The 26,180-nt window shown below is 42.0% G+C and overlaps 1 protein-coding gene across 3 annotated transcripts in view; it reads left to right on the top strand.

The window, feature by feature from the left end:
* Positions 1 to 1,441: 1,441 nt before the first annotated feature.
* The window catches only part of GJA5 (gap junction protein alpha 5), a 47,176-nt gene continuing 22,437 nt past the window's right edge, over positions 1,442 to 26,180 (top strand). Inside the window, exon 1 of one of the 3 annotated variants that reach the window (XM_069946368.1) lies at positions 1,442 to 1,739. The gene's annotated coding sequence lies outside the window, so the exon portion shown is untranslated. Of the gene's footprint in view, positions 1,744 to 6,580; positions 6,616 to 26,180 lie in introns of those variants that run through there. The other 2 variants (XM_069946370.1, XM_069946369.1) reach the window with 2 other exon arrangements.

The raw sequence follows: 26,180 nt of genomic DNA, 5'->3' as shown, positions 1-26,180 counted from the left end.
TATAGTAGTTATACACGAACTGGAGAGAATGGAACCGCTGCACATCCCATCTATGGCTGATACTAATGCTGCTAGGCCTATATTAAAAATCAACACCAGAGTGTCTGTATATGAATTGATTATGATTCTGTCTGCTGCAGCTATGGTGAGCGCAATACCTCATCCAGACTTGTGCTGTTTGGGGGCGACCTTCTCCGCCGGCGGTGCTGGCCGGGTTCTGGTGTGGTGTTTGTGGGTCTGGTCCTGTGGCATGGGGGTCGCAGGGCCGTCCCATGGCCCCCGTTCCCTGACTGTGCGTGCCTGCGGGGTTGGTGGCCACTGACTGGCACGGTGTGGACTTAGTGTAGGGACCCATGTGTATCAGATACCGGCACGAGGTACATGGGGCAGTATGGCTTGATCAATTCATACACTAAATTCTGATGTGTTTTTTATTTAGCCAAGGGGCACTAGTATCAGCCATAGGTGTGAGGTGCAGCACTCTGTTTCTTCCCTCAACCGCATTATAGTAGTTATATTCTTGTAGATAGGAGCAGTATTATAGTAGTTATATTCCTGTAGATAGGAGCAGTATTATAGTAGTTATATTCCTGTATATAGGAGCAGTATTATTGTAGCTATATTCTTGTATATAGGAGGCAGTATTATAGTAGTTATATTCTTGTATATAGGAGCAGTATTATAGTAGTTATATTCTTGTATATAGGAGCAGTATTATAGTAGTTATATTCTTGTATATAGGAGCAGTATTATAGTAGTTATATTCTTGTATATAGGAGGCAGTATTATAGTAGTTATATTCTTGTATATAGGAGCAGTATTATAGTAGTTATATTCTTGTATATAGGAGCAGTATTATAGTAGTTATATTCTTGTATATAGGAGCAGTATTATAGTAGTTATATTCTTGTATATAGGAGCAGTATTATAGTAGTTATATTCTTGTATATAGGAGCAGTATTATAGTAGCTATATTCTTGTATATAGGAGGCAGTATTATAGTAGTTATATTCTTGTATATAGGAGCAGTATTATGGTAGTTATATTCTTGTATATAGGAGACAGTACTATAATAGTTATATTCTTGTATATAGGAGCAGTATTATGGTAGTTATATTCTTGTATATAGGAGACAGTACTATAATAGTTATATTCTTGTATATAGCAGCAGTATTATAGTAGTTATATGATTGCACATAGGGGGCAGTATTACAGTAGTTATAGTCCTGGATATATACTTTTCCTTTAAGGGGTAGCTCATACTTCGTCATCAGTGATATTACATTTTTTTTTCTATTTGAGAATCTTTTTATTTTTCATTAAAAACCCACTGGCTTAAAGTGAGAGGAAGTTCTGAATGCGGGCCAAGAGAAGCACCACTGTCTGTGCAGGATCACATTTATATTCCAATGTTAGGCAGCTCTTTGAAGGAAGAGCAGAAAGTGAGCTGCTGCTCAGTGTCAGGAGGGGGTCTGAGACAGCAACATATACAGGAGAGATCAGGACAAGTGCTGAAGTGCCAGACCCCCGGGCACACTGACTGTGCCAGGACCTGCCCACTACCAGTAGTGACCCTCATTCCAACCAGTCTCCAGGGAAGAGCTCTCATGACCCAGGAGGAGTAAGGAAGCTTGGGAGGACACTCACCATGACACCAGCTGCTGGAGGGACACTAGCTCTCTACTTGTCACATAGTGAATCTGCTTCTCCTTATGTTCCTACAAGACAACCCTAATCCAGTAGGTAACATTCTTACTATTACTCTTAAATGTGTTTTAAAACTATTTGGATGTAGTTACTAAACGGGATGTGTATAACTATGTAGATGGAGCAGAGCTGACTGTCAGATGCAGCACAGCTATATTTGTCATTTTGCACCCCTCAAAGTTTTGTTGTGTATAGGACTGCTAATAACCCCTCTAGTTTTTTTTTATCACTGTTAAAATGATGTGGCCTCAAAGAGCTCCATAATGAAGTCAGCTCTGCTACATCTAAATTTATAATGCTATATATGATGTGACCCATAACGTAACTATATATATATATATATATATATATATATATATATATATATATATATATACATATATATATACATACAGTAAAAACTTTCAAAAAGACCTCCTCTTTGAGCAGATCACTCCCCCCTCCCATCCAGGCCAGTTTTCAGCCTACTGTACGAGCTGCTCATTTTCCTGCCCCCCCCCCCCCCCCCCCCCCAAATAAAAGACCACTTCTCAATGCAATTTTGGGAGGTCTTCTCAAATAAGTTTCATTGTATTATATAAAATATATAATTTCGCCTGTAATAATTTTTTTATATAGATGCAGCAGTTTTGAGTTTGTCATGTGACACAGGACATGTGATGTGCATGATGTCATAGTGATCTGTGTTTTTTTAAGTCTTCTACATCCGTATATAGGAACAATACAATATACCATACATTATATTAAATAGAGTACAGGGTGTAACAACAACCTAGTATTACAGAGTTTGTCATTTGGCACCATGTGAATAATGTCACAGGGGTCAGTGGTGGCAGCTCTGCTACATTTGTACAAACCTCTATGAGAAGAATATAATAAATCATGCATAATGCTGAATCTCAGAATGTGTGTGATGCAGATACAGCAGAGCTGACTTTGTAATTTGTCCCAATGCATTGTGGTTGAACATAGGACTATAGGTAACCCATATACAATTTTTAATTTTTTTATTTAAGATCCAAGGAGTTAAATTATAAGTACAAGTTGTAAATATAAACTTATACTATAATATACATTTACAATATACCACAACAAATATATAACTCAAAGTAACTGATATCACATAGACATACTACAGTGGCCTGTATCAAATAAGAAACTCAGCTCTGCTACATCTCCAAAGCATAAATCACTCAAAATTATTGTTGGACCTGCTTCTGTAAACAAACTCAAAGCCAGCAGCTGCCAAGCCCAGGGCCAAAGTTACATAGTACGAATGAAAGACACATACCTATCCCTGGGGACAAACATAATGTATATAACAAACACTGAACACATTTACTGTTCCATGAAAAAAGAATTGCTTTTTAAGTACTAATAACAAAACTAAAAAATGTGTAAAAAAAATGAAATTAAATAAAAAAAATTAAGATAAATATTAAAACTATTTTGTGAACAAATAATAAAATAATAATAATAGTGTCAAATAATAATAATAATAATAATAATAATAATAATAATTATTATTATTATTATTATTATTATTATTCAAATAAACTCCCACTTGACTTTTTAAGGCCTCTGACTGGATCGTGATGAAATTGTATGAAACATTTGATTATAATGTTTTCATAAAAAAAAAATCAACAAAATAAAATAAAAATGATTACAAACAATAATAAATATTAATAATAAATTCATAAAGTAATTTCAAATATTTTACAAAATGTGTATGCATTTTTTTCAGACTAGATCAAGTTAACGTAAGGAAGGAACTTACTGCCTATTAAACATTATAACCTGTGGCGTTCCAGTTGCTACAAAACTACAACAACCACCATTCCTGGCATGCTGGGAGCTGTAGTTTTGCAACAGTCACAAGTAGAATTAAAATGTTAAAATAAGAGTCTTTTTTTCTTTTTTTTAATGAGGCCATGGTTAGTTCCAGCCATTACTAGCAGTTATTTGCAGCACTTCCTGTGACACGCTTTACTGCTTAAGGTGCAAAATTAATTATTACGGCAAGGAGCCTAATGGGGGCCCTTATCTGTAGGGTTATTGAGTAAAATGTTTGGCCTTGTCTTTGGCCCCAGGCTGCGGCATATGACTCTAGTTTGTGATCAGTCAGAGGAATGTTTACAGGCGAGAGACTGTGCAAACTTTTTAGGTGCGTTCCTCAATTCTCTAGTGTACACAGAAGTCAGGGTAATGTACACACAGGGGCTCGCAGCGTGATGTCTACATATCAGCAACCCAAGCCCCCCAGACACACAGCACATAGCAGAATATGGAACACAGATGTAGCAGAGCTGAGTTTGTCATTTGCTCTAATATACATGATAGCACAATGTGTTCCATTTTCATCCAGAAATATACCCAAATTTTCCAGATTGACAGAACTCCTAAAATAGTTAACACCATGAAATTCCTTTAATCTGGTATTTAATGACTCTCAAAAGTCTCATGAGTCACAACTACAATATAAAGAAGACTTTCATACAACCAGAGGCAGTATAACAGTTTTAGGTTTCAATGACATCCAGTACCCAGAATATCTGATACTCCAGCACCTACCAGGATCCATCAGTGTTGGATTGAAGCAGTTTTGTTTTTTTATTGTGTGTATATATATATATATATATATATATATATATATACACACACACACCTGATAATCATGCATGTAGCAGAGCTGACAAACTTGGCATTGCTACATCTGCTTTCTCCCATTGTATGTAATATTTATAGACAGACAAATTAGATGATCGCCAATAACCTGCATAATATTATCTATCTATCTATCTATCTATCTATCTATCTATCTATCTATCTATCTATCTATCTATCTAGGATAGCCCAGAACAGGCATATCTATAGTGTAGGGTCTGTTCTGCTGAGGTCACCTTATTGTGGCGGGATGGTACACACTAATCACATAGTATGCTAAGAACCCCAATTTCATCTATCTGTCTACTTATCTTATATATATCTCCTGTGTATCTATCTATCTATCTATCTATCTATCTATCTATCTATCTAAATCAGAAGAATACCGCAGCACTCATGGGATAGAATTCAACACAACGTGTTTATTTCCCCAAACCGCAACGTTTCGCTCTCCACACTGAGAGCTTTTTCAAGCAGTCTTGCTAAACGTCGCGGTTTGGGGAAATAAACATGTTGTGTTGAATTCTATCCCATGAGTGCTGAGGTATTCTTCTGATTTATATTACTTATACCGGGTGGTCACTGGTATATACCGCCTGGCACCACATTCATCGCTACACGAGTGCTGCATTCATTCTGAATTTCTTATCTATCTATCTCCTATCTATTTATCTATCTATCTATCTCCTATCTATCTATCTATCTATCTATCTCCTATCTATCTATCTATCTATCTATCTATCTATCTATCTCCTATCTATCTATCTATCTATCTATCTATCTATCTATCTGCTATTATCTATCTATGTATATGCTATTATCTATCTATCTATCTATCTGCTAATATCTATCTATCTATCTATCTCCCTCCTATCTATCTATCTATATCCTATCTATCTATCTATCTATCTATCTATCTATCTGCTATTATCTATCTATCTATCTATCTATCTATCTATCTCCCTCCTATCTATCTATCTATATCCTATCTATCTATCTATTTATCTATCTATCTACTTACCTCATATCTATCTCCCTAATTGATGTTCTATCTGTCTATCTATCTCCTATCTATCTATCTATCTATCTCCTATCTATCTATCTATCTATTTATTTGTAAAAATTTCCACAGCACTCCGTATATAACAAAAAGCAAACGTGATTTATTACATAGTGAAACAGCACAAAAATGTCAGTAGCGACGTTTCAACGACCTCCGTCGTGCATGCTTGAAAAAGACGACGGAGGTCGTTGAAACGTCGCTACTGACATTTTTGAGCTGTTTCACTATGTAATAAATCACGTTTGCTTTTTGTTATATCCGGAGTGCCGTGGAAATTTTTACAAATATACAAGTTGGAGTCGTGGTCGCGGCTGCCCGCTGGCACCCACAACACTACGTCTGGTGGTGCTGCTATCTCCTATCTATCTATCTCCCTAATCTATCTTCTATCTATCTATCTATCTATCTATCTATCTCCTATCTATCTATCTATCTATCTATCTCCCTAATCTATCTTCTATCTATCTATCTATCTATCTATCTATCTCTTATCTATCTATCTATCTATCTATCTATCTATCTATCTCTTATCTATCTATCTATCTATCTATCTATCTATCTATCTATCTATCCATCCATCTCCTATCTATCTATTATCTATCTATCTCCTATCTATCTATCTATCTATCTATCTATCTATCTCCTATCTATCTATCTATCTATCTATCTATCTATCTATCATTATTATCTTCTATCTACCTACCTATCTATCCATCTAATAATTGTAGCAGCACTCATACAAGTAGAATTCAGATTGTGTGGTTTATTTCCAAATGTGGCAAAAAGCAATACAAGGTTTCAACCCTATCACAGGGCCTTTCTCAAGTACATCTCACAGTGAGCACAGCAAATATTTTTATATGAGAATAACATAACATAATTATACATTCAGTCTATATGATCTATCTATCTATATATCACGTATCTATTCTTGTATCTATCTAACTATTCTATCTATCTATCTCTTATCTTTTCATCTACCTATCTATTGCATAGCTGTCTGTTATTTAATATCTATGTGTTTTGCATATCCCCACCCCTTACAGTCACCTGTCAGCCTGTCCCCACCCCCTCCCTCCCCATCAGGCAATATTTGCTTTATTTAAGTTGCCATTGTTCCCTCCTCTTACATTATATTGGTGTAGTACAGCTCTCACCATCATCTGTGGGCTCTGAAGGCAAGTGTTATAATATAATGGCTTATTCTTTATACTTCTCCTTCACCTATAGATCTGTGCTTACTGATCAGTTCCTTTTTCATAAACTATTTTTCCCCCTAATTTAATTTAAATGAATTTTGCTCTATTGTTGTCATTTACCTGTTTTTAACCCTGTGTTTACTGTTTTCATATCATATTTGAGCTTACTTGTTTGAGATTACTTATTTGTTGTGATTTAATGCAGTTTTTTTTATTTCTTATTTTAATATCTGCTGTTCATATTTGGGTGCTTTTTGCTCAATATGTAGCCAATAGTTGTGAATAGGACAGCAGATATTTTGTTGTTGAGTACTTTATGCTTTATGTGATTCATTTATTATAATTTATTGATGGCCATAGAAGTCACTGGTGGTTTTCCTGCTGGAGAATTCCACTCTAAATACTACACAGACATTTTATTCCTAAAAATGAGAAACTTGGTACATAACCAGTCTTCTTCATTTTGCAAATGTAGAAGGTGGACGTTCACAGGCCCTCTCTGTGGCTGTTAATTTGGCCTGTAAGAAAAAAAGGAAGACATTCCCTCTAAAAGCTTCTGATTATACATATATATACAAATATAAATATAAATATATATATATATATATATATATATATATATATATATATATATCTCAAAAGAGTCTTCACGAGGATAGACACCAATGAATAATAATGATAATGAATGATGACTAAAACCAGCTCAATATTTCCATTTAAAAGTCTCTTTCCCCCTTTAGGCCATGTTCCCACACAGTATTTTTGCTTAGTATTTTGCAACCAAAACAAGGAGGGGATTCAAAACACAGAAATGCTATGTTTACACATTGTTGAAATTGAGTGGATGGCCGCTATTTAATGGCAAATAACGGCCATTATTTTAAATAACAGTCATTATTTGCTGTTAAATGACGGCCACCCACTCAATTTCAACAGTGTGTGAACATAGCCATTCTGTGTTTTCATTCCACTCCTGGTTTTGGTTGCAAAATACTGAGCAAAAATACTTGTGTGGGAACATAGCTGAAAAGTGGAGTTCCCCTTTAACAGGACAGAGAAAACATATAGGGTTATATAAACATTCAGTTATTTAGAATAATATTAGTATCTGCAGGAGCTCCTTCTAATATTCAGGAAAGTTATAATAACAACATCTAACGGGGAAGAGGAGGATCTTGGTTCAACAACCCATAGACTTATGGATGTTACAGTAATGTACACAGAATACATGGGACCTCAGGTGTCCTGCTGAGTTTTGCCTGTGTACACCTTTCCAATGACATCTATTTATCCTATCTATCTATTTATCTATCTATCCACTATCTATCTACTATTATCTATCAATCAATCAATCAATCAATCAATCTCCTGTCTATCTATCTCCTATCTATCTATCTATCTATCTCCTATCTATCTTCTATCTATCTCCTATTATCTATGTATGTATGTATGTATTTATCTATCTATCTATCTATCTATCTATCTATGTATCCATCTTCTATCTATCTATCTATCTCATATCTATCTTCTATCTATCTATCTATCTATCTATCTATCTATCTCCTATTATCTATGTATCAATCAATCATATCTATTTCCCATCTATCTCTCTATCTCATATCTATCTATCTGTCTATCTCCTATCCATTTATCTATCATCTATCTATCTATCTCCTATTATTTATGTATCTATCAATCAATCTATCATATGTATTTTCCATCTATCTCTCTATATCATATCTATCTATCTCCTATCTATCTCCTATCCATTTATCTATCTATCTATCTATCTATCTATCTATCTATCTATCTCTCTATCTCCTATTATCTATGTATGTATCTATCAATCAATCAATCAATCAATCAATCAATCAATCATATCTATTTCCCATCTATCTCTCTCCTATCTATCTATCTATCTATCTATCTATCTATCTATCTATCTATCTACTATCCATTTATCATCTATCTATCTATCTATCTCCTATTATCTATGTATCTATCAATCAATCTATCATATCTATTTCCTATCTATCTCTCTATTGCTACGTTTACACGGAGCGATAATTCGCCCGATCGTACGATTAACGATTTCGAAGTAACTATTTTTTTTATAACGGGGAAGAGGAGGATCTTGGTTTAACAACCCATAGACTTATGGATGTTACAGTAATGTACAAAGAATACATGGGACGTCAGGTGCCCTGCTGAGTTTTGCCTGTGTACACCTTTCTAATGACATCTATCTATCTATCTATCTATTTCATATCTATCTACTATTATCTATGTATCTATCAATCAATCTATCTATCTCCTGTCTGTTTATCTATCTATCTCCTATCTATCTATCTATCTATCTATCTATCTATCTATCTATCTCCTATCTATCTATCTATCTATCTATCTATCTATCTATCTCCTATCTATCTTTCTATCTCCTATCTATCTATCTATCTATCTATCTATCTATCTATCTATCTATCTCCTATCTATCTATCTATCTATCTATCTCCTATCTATCTATCTATCTATCTAGAAAAAGGAGAAAGCCGCACTTCCGAATCCAAGTAGCGGGTGCTATACGGAGTAAGTCCCTTGGCACGGGATCCCAACAAATACAAAAGAAAATCCGTAGCACACCAGCGTCAGGTGAAAAAGAAGTGGTACCACTTCTTTTTCACCTGACGCTGGTGTGCTACGGATTTTCTTTTGTATTTATCTATCTATCTATCTATCTATCTCATAACTAATTATCTATCTCCTATCTATCTAATCTATTTCATATCTATATATTGTCTATCGCCTATCTATCTATCTATCTATCTATTTATCTATCTCTCTCTTCTAAGTTCTATCTCATATATCTTCTATCTCATATCTATCTATCTATCTATCTATCTATCTATCTATCTATCTATCTCATATATCTTCTATCTCATATCTATCTATCTATCTATCTATCTACACTGGCTGAGCCGTCATCATTTGCAGCACCAGGTGGCTGAGCAGACCTCCGGGGATCTACAAATGTTCCTTTAACTTGAAAGTCCTCCTGACCAGCGCTTGCAGTTATGCAGTTATGATCACACCTGACAGCTTGGTGGTCAGTCGGGAAGAGGGATCAAATGTTTGCTATGGGGCCCATCCATTTCTAGTTACGCCCCTGACAGTAACAATGGGGTACACTTGATGAGGTGTCTTGGGATGTAGCCATGATGGTGTATGTGTTAATATTTAGTAGAGACACATAGGTAACTTGCAATCAGGGATAAACTACTGAAAATCTTGGTGCATAAATCCAGACAATAAATTCTCTTATAGCACAGGGTTGCAGAACTTAGAATGAATGGGACTTGGTCACAGTTACCTTGTCAATTTCTTTTTAAAGGGAATGTGTCATCAGAAAATAACTTATTGTTCAAATAATGTTATTATGGTAAACATTGTTTTAAGAATTTTTGGTGACATTGTTCATAATATTTTATTTTTATATCTATATTATAAAATAATCTTGATATCTTGCAGTTTTCATTCTCATCACTGGGGCCCAAACTAAACAGAAACTTCCTAGTCTGTCAGTAGTGATAAGAGGAGGCTGCTGTACAGATGCAGTGATGGTTGCGCATTTCTTAAGTCCCCACAACATATCCGGCTATTCCACACAAAAACACTTAGGATACCTGATGTACTGACTATAAATCTATTACCTGTGATAAGTACAGTAGTTAGGCCTCTCTCAACCAATATAACAATTACAACTCTCTGTGCTCCCATATAGTAATTAGGTCCTCTGCGCCCCCATATAGTAGTTAGGCCTTTCTGTGCCTTCATATAGCATATATGCCTCTCTGTGCTTAGGCCCTTCTGTGCCCACCTATAGTAGTTACGTCCCACTGTGCACCTAGGTTCCAAGGCCAGTGCCCCATGTGCTCCCGGTATAATCCACAGAATCCTGGAGGCAAATGCTCTTCAAGTTATGTAAGTTATAGGAGGATAATAACTATATATAATATTATATAAGACCATTGACATATTAATTAAGCAATAGTCTGGTAATAATGCTGTTGTTCACTCAGCAACCAATCAGCACTGAGAAATGTACAGTCACTAGGGGGCAGCTCACTGCATAAGGTATATACAGCCACTAGGGGCAGCTCACTGCATGAAGTATATGCAGCCACTAAAGGGAGCTCACTGTGTAAGGTATATACAGCAACTAAGGGGAAAGCTCACTGCATAAGGTATATACAGCCACTAGGGAAGCTTACAGCTTGAGGTATATACAGTCACTATGGGCAGCTCAGTGCTTGAGGTATATACAGCCACTAGGGGGCAGCTCACTACAGGGACTGTATATACAGCTCCAGTTGACTTTAGTAGTAGATGAGTCATTTAACAAACCATGAAACAAAGCTCCCCATAGAGCTATCATTACATAAATTAGCAGAATTCCATTAATAAAATACACAATAAAATCACAACATTTCTTGTGATTTATGAAACAAACGTTTTATAATTTTATAAAATGCCCTCTGACATCCAAGGCCTGCCAAACCATAACTCTATTTTTACCATATTACATAAGGGGGGGCGGGGGGGGTCACACTGCAAAAACGTTACTACCCGCAGTCAGACATGGGACCAGAAGTTGGATCGTCTATGTTCCAAGAATGCCTTGCTCTCTAGGAAGCCAGCAGAATTGTGAATGCAGCTCTGGATGTAGATCTGTACATCTGTACAATATGCTGTAAAGTAAACCTCCAGTGATGCAAAACTTGGAATTTGAATGAGAGGTGTGCGAATCGCTCCATAGACTTTCAATGAAGATTGTCTCGTATGAAGGTCGCCGCAAGCAACTTTCTATTACATTACAGCAAGCAGAGATTTTGAAAAGCATAGGCAATTCATCTATTAAGCATATTGGAATATTATATAACTTTAACTAATACAATAAAAGTAATAACATTTAGATTCTAAAACCAGATGACCCCTTTAAGGACAGAATTACATTGGTGATGACCATGACATCTGATTCCCATTGCTGTTCTCCCCCATAGAGCTCAGTGATATCTTCACAGTGCAGACAGAAGTTTGTATTTGCAGAGAGAGGAGGGGGAGGAGGAGAAGAAGGGGAGAATGTAAGATGGAAAATATTTCTGTCACAGAGAACACAGATCAGCGTCTAATTTATATTTTCACACTTCTGCAAGAAACAACTCTGCTCCTGTGTGCGGATCCTGGTGCTTTACGCAGTCCGTTCCCGTTCTGTGCACTCTCTATGAGCCATGACAGGCGGAACGTCTGGGGATTTAGCGCTGATGTCATCCTGTCACACTGTAACAAATTTCACTAAATGAAATTAAAACAATACAATTGGGGCTGCGCTTCCTCCGGAGCTGTGCTCAATTGACTAGGGGTTAAAGCTTCTTAAAGGGGAAGACATATCCCTTTAGAGTAGTGGTGGCAATGTGATAATTGGGTTCCCCTGGGGTTATCGATTCCCCTTCATGGTACAAAACTATTTTCTCTTCATTTTTTTCAGGAGGCAGGATTTCTAGCAGTCCACACATAGGTCTTCCTTTCCCTTACTTCTCTGGATGGTCACTGCACAGCACACACTCCTCTTCCCTATGTCATCACATAATGTTAGTGAAAGTACATTGAACAGACTGGAATTGTTCTAGGAAATGATTTGCACAGTACACTATTATAGTTGTATATTATATTGTATGTGGGAGAGAAGGGGTTACTGATGCACTGGTTTGCAAGATGCTGAATGATCAGAAAAGCAAGAAATGTCAGCAGGACAGCAAGGAAGGAGTTATATTAGGAACTGCTGCTGAGAATCCAAGGGGGGAGGGGTGTAGATTACACAGCAGCACTGTGTATATACAGCAGTAGGGACACAGGTATATACACAAAGAACAGCTGCTCAAAGCTGTATAGGTGGTGAGAGAGAATACTTAATTTACCTTTCAGGAACAGTGAGGATCATCTTCAGTTTGCAGGTACACAGTCTTTCTCACTTTCCTGCACAAGGCACATGCTAAGCCCCAACCCCACTTGGAGGGTTTCATCTTGCCGTGTCTGTTACTAGAAACAGGTTTACCTAACAGGCAGTGAACAGCGAGTTGCAGACAAGGGAGACACCTAGTGGCTGAGCTGTTATTTCGTGGATATTTTTGGTAAATTAAGTGATTTATAAACATTATATTGCTTTACAAACATTTGTATGGAACCTGCAGTGCAGAAATCTACATTCTGCAACAAAACCTGCTGTACTGTATGTGAACCAGCCCTTAGTAAGTAATACCCCGTGTTTTTACCTGAAATTCAGGCGCCCCTGTCTCTCCATGTAATCTCTCCGATGTGAGGATGTTGATGCCCTGGCTATATATATATACATATATATATTAGAGATGAGCGAACCTTGAGCATGCTCGAGTCGATCCGACATTCGGCATTTGAGTAGCGGTGGCTGCTGAACTTGGATAAAGCCCTAAGGCTATGTGAAAATCATGGATATAGTCATTGGCTGTATCCATGTTTTCCAGACAACCTTAGAGCTTTATCCAACTTCAGCAGCCACCGCTAATCAAATACCGAACGTTCGAGTTCGGATCGACTCGAACCCGGTTCGCTCATCTCTAATATATATATATATATATATATATATATATATATATATTATGATGCAGATGACGTAGCACCTCATTGTGGTCTGTAGTGATTACTTTTCATGGCACCCACTGTTCAGCAAGCTTCAACAGCTCCTGGAATGACAAGCACAATAATGTGTAAGTGTGGAAACATGGGTGCTACTTGTGACATCTCAGCTGGACAGCAGTGTAACAACCCGGAGCAGCTCTCTCCTAAGCCTTGTAATAGGAATATATACTGCTGTCCTGGGCGGTCGCCAGCCCCAAGTGGAATGACAGGACGAGGTATTGGAGATGCATAGCAGGGTAGGAGGCCGGCTGCCACAAGTGTTGACACTTCTAAGTGGATTAGCTGTGGAATGTGGCTGCACTAGAAATGTCAGGGCCGGGATCTGCTCAGCGTGAGCGAAAGTGTTAAAAAAAGACCCACAAGATGGCTCAGCTGCTCAGTGCCCAAAGCCCAGAGTGCCAGGACAAGGGATACAGATGTCTCCCTCCAAAGTAAAAGTATTCCACCCCCATTGCTCACATGTGGTTCTATGGCTTAATACTAGGGATGAGCAAATTTACAGCATTAGGATATGTTCACACTACGTATAGGTACTTTGTACGGGTGGAACACTGCCTATTCTTGTAAGGAATCCCGGCCGGAGCGTATACACATAGTATACGCTCCAGCCAGGATCCCATGCAGCGCCGCAAAGAACAGTTCACAAAATGAAGCGAGCAGCTCTGGCCGCTTGTTTCATTGTGCGCTATGGGAAGTTTTGATGCGCACGCGCGCTGATGTGCCCGCATCGGAACACTGCGGCCAAGAAAGATCCTCTGGCCGGTACTTAAGTACCGGCTGGAATGATCTTTGCAGAGACCGGCTGGGTCACGGAACGGCCAGTCTCATACGCAGTGTGCACATAGCCTTAAGAAGGCAAAGCGCTTTATTAGCTCGGTGGTCGGTTTATCAGTTCAATGGCAGACAAATGATAAACCAACTGCTGAGCTAATAAAGCGCTTTGCTTTGTTAAAGGGGTTATCCAGCGCTACAAAAACATGGCGACTTTTCCCCCTACTGTTGTCTCCAGTTCAGGTGTGGTTTGCAATTAAGCTCCATTTACTTCAATGGAACTGAGTTTCAAAACCTCACCCAAACTGGAGACAATAGTAGGGGGAAAGTGGCCATGTTTTTGTAGTGCTGGATAACCCCTTTAAAGCTATGTTCACACTACGTTAGAGACCAGCCGTTCCGTGACTCTTAAGTACTTAAGTACCGGCCGGATGATCTTTCCGGCCGCAGGGCTCTGATGCGGGCGCATCGGCGTGCGCCCGCATCAGAGCTTCCCATAGCCCACAGTGAAGCAAGCGGCCGGAGCCGCTCGTTTTACTGTGTGAACTGACAGGGCTTTCTGCGGACGGAATTCACTGAATTCCGGCAGCAGAAAACTGACATGTCAGTTTTTTTCCGGCGCCGCATGGGATCCCGGCCGGAGCGTGTACGATGTGTGTATGCTCCGGCCGGGATCCCATTCAAAATAAGGCTATGTTCCACCCCTGAAAACTACGGCCGTAGTTCTGCGTCGAGAACTACGGCCATAGTTTTACGTAGTGTGAACATAGCCTAATACTGTAAATTTGCTCATCTCTACTTAAAGGACAAGTGCCATGAAAAACTTTTTCCCAGTAATTGAAGCACATTACAAAGTTATATAACTCTGTAATATGCTTTAATCACCTATCTGCCTCCCTTCCCTGTCTTTTCCCCCCTCCACCCCCCACCAGGAAGTGTCCTAACTCACACAGACCTAATGACTGTTGTCACCGTCACCAGGCAGCTCCTTTTTGTGAGGATGAGTCACCAGCAGGAGGGCTGCTCTAGGTCCTGTTACTGCAGCCCCCCCCTCCCCAGTCCAAGTGATGGCTTGCAGTTGTTCAGCCAATGGGAGCTGAGCAAGCTGAGTCACCTGACAAGGCAGGGGAGGGGGGAGGCTGGTGTAACATGAGAAGGAGCTGAGAGAAGAGCTTGGTGACGGTGACGACAGTAATCAGGTCTGTGTGAGTTAGGACACTTCCTGGTGGGAGGTGGAGGGGGAAAAGACAGGGAAGGGAGGCAGATAGGTGATTGAAGTATATTACAGAGTTATATAACTTTGTAATGTGCTTCAATTACTGGGAAAAAGTTTTTCATGGCAATTGTCCTTTAATACACCTGCTTACAATTTATATATACATATCATCTACATGAAAAGCACAGTCACTGTACAAACATAACATTACTCACCCTGTACTGATCCTGAGTTACATCCTGTATTTCTTTTATTAAAATTTTAAACATAATAAATAAATACAGAAATAACACACCATATCTAACCAGAACAAAACAATAAATAGAAAAATGAAACCATAACATAAACCACCGGTCCATCCCCGCACTCATTCTTCCACACATACAACCCATATACCTACAGTATATACACAATATATACACAATATAAACTAGCTAAACATATTAAACTATATACACTACTATATACAAACCTATATATACTACTATATACTATACACCTATAAACACACCTATATACACTACTATATACAATACACCACTATATACTATACACCTATATAAATAACTAAATGTGAACCCCCTGGCCCAGTTGCATTGTGCACAACCTAATACCACAGACACAATTCTACTCAACACAACACCAACTAAACAAGACATCACTACACAAATAAACTAAAACTAAACAAGACACGACCACTAAACCCGAACCCCAGGTGCAAACAAAACACATATAATATATATACAATTTATACAAACATACAAAGACAATCACAATACGCAAACTTTTGAAAAAAATATATAACACACTAAACCCAACAATAATGAGACTTCTCAGCCCCACACACAACCCGAACGCCAAAGTTCAGCGCCTGCAAGCCCTATACTCCAGTATCTCTACAGCACAAAACCAGAGAGCGCACCTTCACCAGGTCACCGAGTGTGCCCCTAACCACCTCATCCACAGGGAGGATTTTACGTTGCGTTGATACTAAACACCGTGCACTCCACGTGTGGTACCTGACCACTATGCTGACTAGGAATAAAGTGCTCCGGTCCCAGCCACCAAGGTTTCTGAATGTTCCATAGGCCCATTCCGCATAGGAGATTACTTATCCTGTACTGATCCTGAGTTACATCCTGTATTATACTCCAGAGCTGCACTCACTATTCTGCTGGTGGGGTCACTGTGTACATACATTACATTACTTATCCTGTACTGGTCCTGAGTTACATCCTGTATTATACCCTAGAGCTGCATTCACTATTCTGCTGGTGGGGTCACTGTCATATTACATTACTGATCTTGTACTGATCCTGAGTTAGGGCGGGTTCACACTACGGAATTCTCGCGGACAATGTCCGCAGAATTCCGTCAGCTGTCCGCCCGCACGGGCACGCGCTTTTCCACCGGCTCCATAGACACCATTCTATGGGCCGGCGTATTCCGCGATCCGCTAAAAGAAGTGACATGACACTTCTTTCAGCGTATAGCGGAATACGCCGGCCCATAGAATGGTGTCTATGGGGCCGGCGGAAAGGCGCCCAGATGTGCGGGCGGACAGCTGACTGAATTCCTCGGACATTGTCCGCGAGAATTCCGTAGTGTGAACCCGGCCTTACATCCAGAATCCCCCGGAGCCTTAAGCAAAGAGGGACAAGACTTTGGGAGGGTGGAACCTATAGCCCCAGCTGTCTTGTCTGTATAATGCTATACATTTAAGAACAGGTGGTTCTGCTTTAAAGGGGTAGTGCGGCATTTAACATTTATTCACTAAATAACACACATTACAAAGTTATACAACTTTGTAATATGTGTTATTTAAGTGAATGGCCCCCTTCCCTGTGTTCCCCCCACCCCGGAAGTGTGGTGCAGTATATTTATTCAATTGCTGTTGACCCTGGCCGCCATCTTGGGTTGACAACGTCATCTTTGGGAGGCCAGCCGGACCGCACCAGCCGTCCTTCATGCCAGCCCCCCTTTGCCGCATCATCAGTTGCTCAGCCGCGATTGGCTGAGCATAACAGAAGACATCTGGGGCTTCTGTTATGCTCTGCCAATCGCGGCTGAGCAGCTGATGATGCTCTGGAGGGGGACCAGCATGAGGGAGGGCTGGAGCGGTCAGGCCGACCTCCTGAAGATGACATGATCGTCCCAAGATGGCAGCCAGAATACTGTATCACACTTCCGGGACATATAAGGTGCAAAGAGGGACAGAGGGACTTGGCTCAAAAGAAGGGACTGTCCCTCCAAAAGAGGGACATTTGGGAGGTATGGGGTCACTGTGTACATACATTACCTTACTTATCCTGAGTTACATCCTGTATTATACTCCAGAGCTGCACTCATTATTCTGCTGGTGAGGGTCATTGTATACATACAATACAATACTTATTCTGAATTACATCATGTATTATGCTCAAGGGCTGCACTCACTATTCTGCTGGTCGTGATCACTGTGTAGGTGGACGTCATCGGAGACATCACAGAGTATTAGGTCTGTATATGTTTTCAGCCTCTGGATACAATTTCCTCGAAAGTAGACAGTGCATATGACTACAGAGAGTATTTATATCATATGTATAGCCGGGTACTTGTTGGATGAACATTGCAGACACAGCGGCTGCTGCCTTCCCTGCATTGTCTCCCCTGCTAGCCCATAGAACTATATAGAGGATAACACATACAGCCATAAATACTGATTCATTTCCACTTAGTAAGCTAAATCCTCTCAGTCTCCCTCTCTCCAGGGGGCACATACTTTCTGTATATTGTAGTGTACGGTTGTCTTCCATGAGGTTCACCCTCTCCAGGTCTCCAGACGTGGTAATGACTTGTGTATTTACATGTTGGCAGCGCCAGCAGCTAAACAGTTCTGCGCACCGATGTGATAATGATTACAATGTGAGAGAACGCGGATAAAAGAGGCAAGAAAGCTAAATATGGACGATAAATATTTCCCAAAATTTTACACAATTTATTTGTAAATTGGATCACACCCAAATAAAATGTAAACTTGTGGAATCATCTTTGTAGATGGTTTTAATAAAACATATCTTACCACTTTGTGTATACAGCTCCTATGCTGATCTATGTGTGCCACCTTCTTATTCCCTGACAGGGCAATTTGCTAAACATTAAAATGTTAAACATTTCCCATACATTGACCACATAATACCACCTCATAGTGCCTAAATAATATAAGTATCTAAATAATACCGCCATATAGTGCCCAAATAATATGAGTATATAAATACCACCATACTGTGCCAAAATACTATAAGTATCTAAATAATGAAGCCATATAGTACTCAAATATGAGTATCTAAATAATACCACCATATACTGCCCAAATAATAAGTATCTAAATAATAAAGCCATATAGTGCTTAAATGCTTACATAATGAGTATCTAAATAGTACAGCCATATAGTGCCTAAATAATAGGAGTATCTAAATAATACTCATTATTTGAGCACTATGTAGTATCTAAATAATACAGCCATAGGCTATGTTCACACTACGTATTGGACCCGACCGGGTCATGGAACGGCCGATCTCTGCAAAGATCATCCCGGCAGGTACTGCAGTACCAGCCGGATGATCTTTCCGGCCGCAGTGTTCTGATGCGGGCACATCAGCGTGCGCCTGCATCAGAACTTCACACAGCACGCAATGAAGCAAGTGGCCGATGCCGCTCGCTGCATTGTGTGAACTGACAGGTCTTCCTGCGGCCGCAATTCACTGAATTGCAGCCGCAGAAAACTGACATGTCAGGTAGTCAAATAGTATGAGTATCCAATAATAATAATATAGTGCCCAAATAGTATGAGTATCTAATAATAATAATAATAATAATAATAATAATATAGTGCCCAAATAATATGAGTATCTATATAATAATATAGTGCCCAAATAGTATGAGTATCTAATAATAATAATAATATAGTGCCCAAATAGTATGAGTATCTAATAATAATAATATAGTGCCCAAATAGTATGAGTATCTGTAACGCCCGGAGTAGTGGATCCACTGGACCGGCACCAGCGATGGCACAAACCTCACCAGGGAGCGGAGTCTAAGGGGCCGCTGGTTTTCACCAGAGCCCGCCGCAAGGCGGGATGGACTTGCTGCGGCAGGCGACCCCCAGGTCGCTACCCCTGGCTTGGTTGCTGGTGTCGGCAGGCGAGGCGTGGCAGGAGATGGCACAGGCAATAGTCTGCAGATGAGAGAGCACGTGACTGGCTGGACACAGGAACAGGTGGAGTGACAGGGGAACAGGAACCAGGAACAGGGACAAGGGACCAGGTAACGGACAGGACTCAGGAACAGGGACTAGGGACCAGGTAACGGACAGGACACAGGAACAACAGGGAGCTGGGCCAAACGCTATGGGAAGCATGTAGAGGCTCCAACACAGGGGACAGGGCATGCTGGGATTTATAGGGGAGTGATTGGTGCAACTACCAATTAGGAGCGCACTGCCCCTTTAAATCTGAGACAGCCGGCGCGCGCGCGCCCGAGGAGGCGGGGACGCGCGCGCCGGCCGGCACAGCGAGAGACAGGAGCGTGGAGAGGTGAGGCGCCCCCCGGGGCCGAACGTGTAGCAGCGCCGGGTCCCTGCACCGGGACCCCGACAGCTGCATAAGATGGGAGGAGGTCGCGGCGGCGGCCCGGAGCATGGGACGCCGCCGCGGCCGTGACAGTACCCCCCCCCTTTGGCCTCCCCCTCTTTCTAACCTGCAGGAACCTTTTGATGAGATCTTGGTCCAGGATGTTAGCCTCGGGTTCCCAGGACCTCTCCTCAGGACCAAATCCTTTCCAGTCCACCAGGAAGAACCTTCTACCTCTGACAGTCTTCATAGCCAGAATGTCCTTAACAGCGTAGACGTCGTCAGAGACGGCTAGAGGAGCAGAGAACGAAGACCTATCGGAGAACCGGTTCAGGACCACTGGTTTTAAGAGGGAAACATGGAAGGAGTTCGGAATCCGCATAGTGGGGGGTAGGCGGAGTTTGTAGGTGACAGGGTTGATGCGTCTTAGCACCGAGAAAGGACCGAGGAATCGAGGGCCCAACTTGTAGCTGGGGATCTTGAGTCGGACATATTTGGCCGAGAGCCAGACTTTGTCACCTGGGAGAAAATTCGTGGCAGGTCTCCTCTTCTTATCAGCCTGGTCCTTCATGCGTTCCGAGGCTTTGAGTAAGGACTGTCGAGTTTGTTCCCAGATCGATTGCAGGTCAGATAACAACTCCTCCATGGCTGGGACTTCAGAGGATGGAGAGAGAGGCAGAGGAGGACGAGGATGATGCCCGTAGACCACATAGAAAGGGGACTTGCCTGTGGAAGTCGAGTCCAAGTGGTTATAAGAGAATTCTGCCCATGGGAGTAGATCGGACCAGTTGTCTTGGCGGCTTGAAACAAAATGGCGTAGGTAGTTGCCCAGAATCTGATTGACTCTCTCCACTTGCCCGTTGGTTAGAGGATGATAGGCCGATGAGAAGTCCAGCTTCACTTGGAGTTGCGAGCATAGGGCACGCCAAAATTTAGAGACAAATTGAGAGCCTCGGTCGGACACAATGTGAAGAGGAAGTCCATGCAGGCGAAAGATGTGTCGGAAGAACAACTGAGCCAGACGAGGAGCAGAGGGCAGACCAGGAAGGGCCACGAAGTGAGCCATTTTAGAAAAGCGGTCCGTCACCACCCAAATAACTGTATTGCCCGCAGATGGAGGTAGGTCAGTGATGAAATCCATCCCAATGTGGTGCCAGGGATGATCCGGGACTGGCAAGGGCAATAGTAGGCCGGCAGGTCTTAGACGGGGAGATTTATTCCTGGCACAGACTGCACAGGAAGCCACAAAATCCTTGACATCCTGGAGGAGATTGGGCCACCAGTAATGACGGGAGATCAATTGCCCGGTCTTTTGGGCTCCTGGATGCCCGGCTACCAAAGAGGAATGCCCCCACTTCAAGATGCGTTTACGGAGTGCGGGACGCACATAAGTCTTCCCGGGAGGCAGTCTCTGCAGAGCAGAAGTGGCAACTGGTACTAGGCGGTCGGGAGGTATTATGTGACGAGGAGATTCCTCTTGCCCCATGACATCGGATGCTCGGGATAATGCATCGGCCTTTAGATTCTTCTCGGCTGGACGGAAGTGGATGGTATAGTTGAACCGAGAGAAGAAGAGGGACCACCGAGCCTGCCTGGGATTGAGGCGTTGAGCCGATTGGAGGTAGAGGAGGTTCTTGTGGTCCGTGTAGATGTTAACCGGGTGTTTAGCCCCCTCTAATAGATGACGCCACTCCTCCAGTGCCAACTTAATGGCCAGGAGTTCACGGTCCCCAATGGTATAGTTCCTCTCGGCAGGGGAGAAAGTCTTAGAGAAGAACCCACAGGTTCTGGTCTTGCCTGATGTGTCCCTTTGCGAGAGAACGGCTCCTGCGCCCACAGAAGAAGCATCGACCTCGAGAGAAAACGGCCTGGAGACATCCGGGCGGACTAGGGCAGGAGCGGAGGCAAAGGCAGACTTGAGGCTATTGAAGGCTTGTTCGGCCTCTGGAGGCCAACGTCTGGGGTCCGCCTTCTTTTTAGTGAGAGCCACAATGGGTGCGACCAGGGTAGAGAAGTGAGGGATGAATTGCCGGTAATAGTTGGCGAAGCCCAGGAAACGTTGGATAGCTCTAAGTCCCACAGGGCGTGGCCATTGAAGGACAGCTGCGAGCTTGGCTGGATCCATTTGTAGGCCCTGATCGGAGACGATATAGCCAAGAAATGGAAGACTGCGCTGATGGAAAACGCACTTCTCAAGCTTGGCGTATAGATGATTGGCCCGTAGTCTTCGTAGAACCTGACGCACTTGTGCCACATGAGTCTGCTGGTCCGGGGAGAAGACCAAAATGTCGTCCAAATAAACAATGACGCAGACATAGAGGAGGTCTCGGAAGATATCGTTCACGAATTCCTGGAAGACCGCTGGGGCATTGCATAGGCCGAATGGCATGACCAGATATTCGTAGTGCCCATCCCTGGTGTTGAAAGCGGTCTTCCATTCGTCTCCCTTACGAATTCGGACCAAGTTATACGCTCCCCTGAGATCCAGCTTGGAGAAGATCTTTGCTCCACGAAGACGGTCGAATAGTTCCGGAATAAGCGGAAGAGGATAGCGGTTCTTAACGGTCACCTTATTTAAACCCCGATAGTCTATGCATGGGCGGAGGGAACCGTCCTTCTTCTGAACAAAGAAAAATCCGGCGCCAGCTGGAGACGTGGATTTGCGGATGAAGCCCTTTTGTAAGTTCTCCTGGATGTAGGAGGACATGGCTTCAGTCTCGGGCACAGAGAGAGGGTATACTCGACCACGTGGAGGAGAAGACCCAGGAAGGAGGTCTATAGGGCAATCATAGGCCCGATGGGGTGGTAGTGAGTCCGCCTCCTTGGCCGAGAAAACATCGACAAAGTCTTGGTAGTCCTCCGGTAGCCCGGATAGAGGCTTGACACAAGCAGGTGACCTTGTAGAGCACTTGGGTTGAGGAGATCTCAGACACCGGTTATGACAGTCCTGACCCCAGCTGAGAACCTCCCCAGTTCTCCAGTCCAGCTTAGGGGTATGGATTTGCAGCCAAGGAAGCCCCAGCAGGAGGTTGGAAGAGGAATGGCGCAAGACATAGAAGGAGATCTTCTCCTGATGTAAGGCTCCCACCTGGAGGACTAGGGGTGCCGTCTGGCTGTACACCGCTTCGGTAAGAACCTCCCCCGTAACCGAAGAGATAGACCGGGGTTGGGCTAGCTGGATCACGGGTAGCCGCCATCTTTGGACCAACGAAGCAGAGATGAAACTGCCAGCAGAGCCAGAGTCGATGAGGGCAGTAGTCTGGAAAACTTGCCCAGAGGGTGTCTGGATGGAGACGGGCATAGTCAACCTTGGAGAGGTGGCATTCACACCTAGGGAGGCCTCTCCCACCGGACCTAGGTGCGGGCGTTTCCCGGACGCTGAGGGCGTTGGGGACATCTCTGTCGATAGTGATCCGCGCCACCGCAATAGAGGCAGAGATTCTGGTCCAGTCGACGGTTCCTCTCATCAGTCGTCAGGCGAACACGTTCCACCTGCATAGGAACCTCTGGAAGCGACTGGGACATAGGAGCAACAGGATTCTGGAACACCGGTGCCAGCCGAGGATGGCGACGGGGCAGACTCAGACGCCGTCCTTGCCGAACCTCCTCCTCTCTCTCGGAAAACCTGGTGTAGACTCTGGTAGCCAGTAGAATAAGATCGTTCAAGGAGGTAGGCAGATCCCGGGCAGCGAGCACATCCTTCACTTGGCTGGACAGGCCCTTTTTAAAGGTGGCAATCAGAGCGGCCTCATTCCAGTCTAGTTCCGCAGCCAGGGTGCGGAACTGGATGGCGTAATCACCAACGGAGGAAGTCCCTTGGGATAAATTGAGGAGAGCAGTCTCAGCCGAAGACGCACGGGCAGGTTCCTCAAAGACCGAGCGGAACTCGTCCAGGAAGATTCGAAAATTGGCAGCAACCGGATCATTACGGTCCCATAGTGGCGTGGCCCAGGCCAGAGCTCTTCCCTCCAATAGGCTGATAATGAAAGCCACTTTAGAGCGCTCGGTGGCAAACTGACTGCTTAAAAGTTCGATGTACATGGTGCATTGGGTCAGGAACCCTCTGCACAACTTGGGGTCACCTCCATATTTACTTGGGAGAGCCAGTCGTAGTTTTGAAGAGGCTGCCGGAGGTGATGACTGCTGAGCTGTGGTATGCTGTTGAACGGCTGCAGTCAGTTGTTGAATCAGCTGTGACTGTTGCTGAATCTGTTGAGCCTGTAGGGCGACCACTCGGGCTACCTCGCGGATATCAGGCACCTCGCCGGGATCCATGTTGGAGCCTACTGTAACGCCCGGAGTAGTGGATCCACTGGACCGGCACCAGCGATGGCACAAACCTCACCAGGGAGCGGAGTCTAAGGGGCCGCTGGTTTTCACCAGAGCCCGCCGCAAGGCGGGATGGACTTGCTGCGGCAGGCGACCCCCAGGTCGCTACCCCTGGCTTGGTTGCTGGTGTCGGCAGGCGAGGCGTGGCAGGAGATGGCACAGGCAATAGTCTGCAGATGAGAGAGCACGTGACTGGCTGGACACAGGAACAGGTGGAGTGACAGGGGAACAGGAACCAGGAACAGGGACAAGGGACCAGGTAACGGACAGGACTCAGGAACAGGGACTAGGGACCAGGTAACGGACAGGACACAGGAACAACAGGGAGCTGGGCCAAACGCTATGGGAAGCATGTAGAGGCTCCAACACAGGGGACAGGGCATGCTGGGATTTATAGGGGAGTGATTGGTGCAACTACCAATTAGGAGCGCACTGCCCCTTTAAATCTGAGACAGCCGGCGCGCGCGCGCCCTAGGAGGCGGGGACGCGCGCGCCGGCCGGCACAGCGAGAGACAGGAGCGTGGAGAGGTGAGGCGCCCCCCGGGGCCGAACGTGTAGCAGCGCCGGGTCCCTGCACCGGGACCCCGGCAGCTGCATAAGATGGGAGGAGGTCGCGGCGGCGGCCCGGAGCATGGGACGCCGCCGCGGCCGTGACAGTATCTATATAATAATATAGTGCCCAAATAGTATGAGTATCTAATAATAATAATAATATAGTGCCCAAATAGTATGAGTATCTAATAATAATAATATAGTGCCCAAATAGTATGAGTATCTAATAATAATAAAATAGTGCCCAAATAGTATGAGTATCTAATAATAATAATAATATAGTGCCCAAATAGAATGAGTATCTAATAATAATAAAATAGTGCCCAAATAGTATGAGTATCTAATAATAATAATAATATAGTGCCCAAATAGTATGAGTATCTTATAATAATAATATAGTGCCCAAATAGTATGAGTATCTAATAATAATAATAATATAGTGCCCAAATAGTATGAGTATCTAATAATAATAATATAGTGCCCAAATAGTATGAGTATCTAATAATAATAATAATAATAATAATATAGTGCCCAAATAGTATGAGTATCTAATAATAATAATAATAATAATAATATAGTGCCCAAATAATATGAGTATCTATATAATAATATAGTGCCCAAATAGAATGATTATCTAATAATAATAATATAGTGCCCAAATAGTATGAGTATCTAATAATAATAATAATAATATAGTGCCCAAATAATATGAGTATCTATATAATAATATAGTGCCCAAATAGAATGAGTATCTAATAATAATAATATAGTGCCCAAATAGTATGAGTATCTAATAATAATAATAATATAGTGCCCAAATAGTATGAGTATCTAATAATAATAATAATAATATAGTGCCCAAATAGTATGAGTATCTAATAATAATAATAATAATATAGTGCCCAAATAGTATGAGTATCTAATAATAATAATATAGTGCCCAAATAGTATGAGTATCTAATAATAATAATAATAATAATAATAATATAGTGCCCAAATAGTATGAGTATCTAATAATAATAATAATAATAATAATAATAATATAGTGCCCAAATAGTATGAGTATCTATATAATAATATAGTGCCCAAATAGTATGAGTATCTAATAATAATAATAATAATATAGTGCCCAAATAGTATGAGTATCTAATAATAATAATATAGTGCCCAAATAGTATGAGTATCTAATAATAATAATATAGTGCCCAAATAGTATGAGTATCTAATAATAATAATAATAATAATAATAATAATATAGTGCCCAAATAGTATGAGTATCTAATAATAATAATAATAATAATAATAATAATATAGTGCCCAAATAGTATGAGTAT

Source organism: Dendropsophus ebraccatus, chromosome 11 (assembly GCF_027789765.1).
Source record: "Dendropsophus ebraccatus isolate aDenEbr1 chromosome 11, aDenEbr1.pat, whole genome shotgun sequence".
Classification (NCBI taxonomy): Eukaryota; Metazoa; Chordata; class Amphibia; order Anura; family Hylidae; genus Dendropsophus; species Dendropsophus ebraccatus.
Note: the sequence above shows the minus strand (reverse complement) of the source record. Positions and strands in the feature narration are given on the sequence as shown.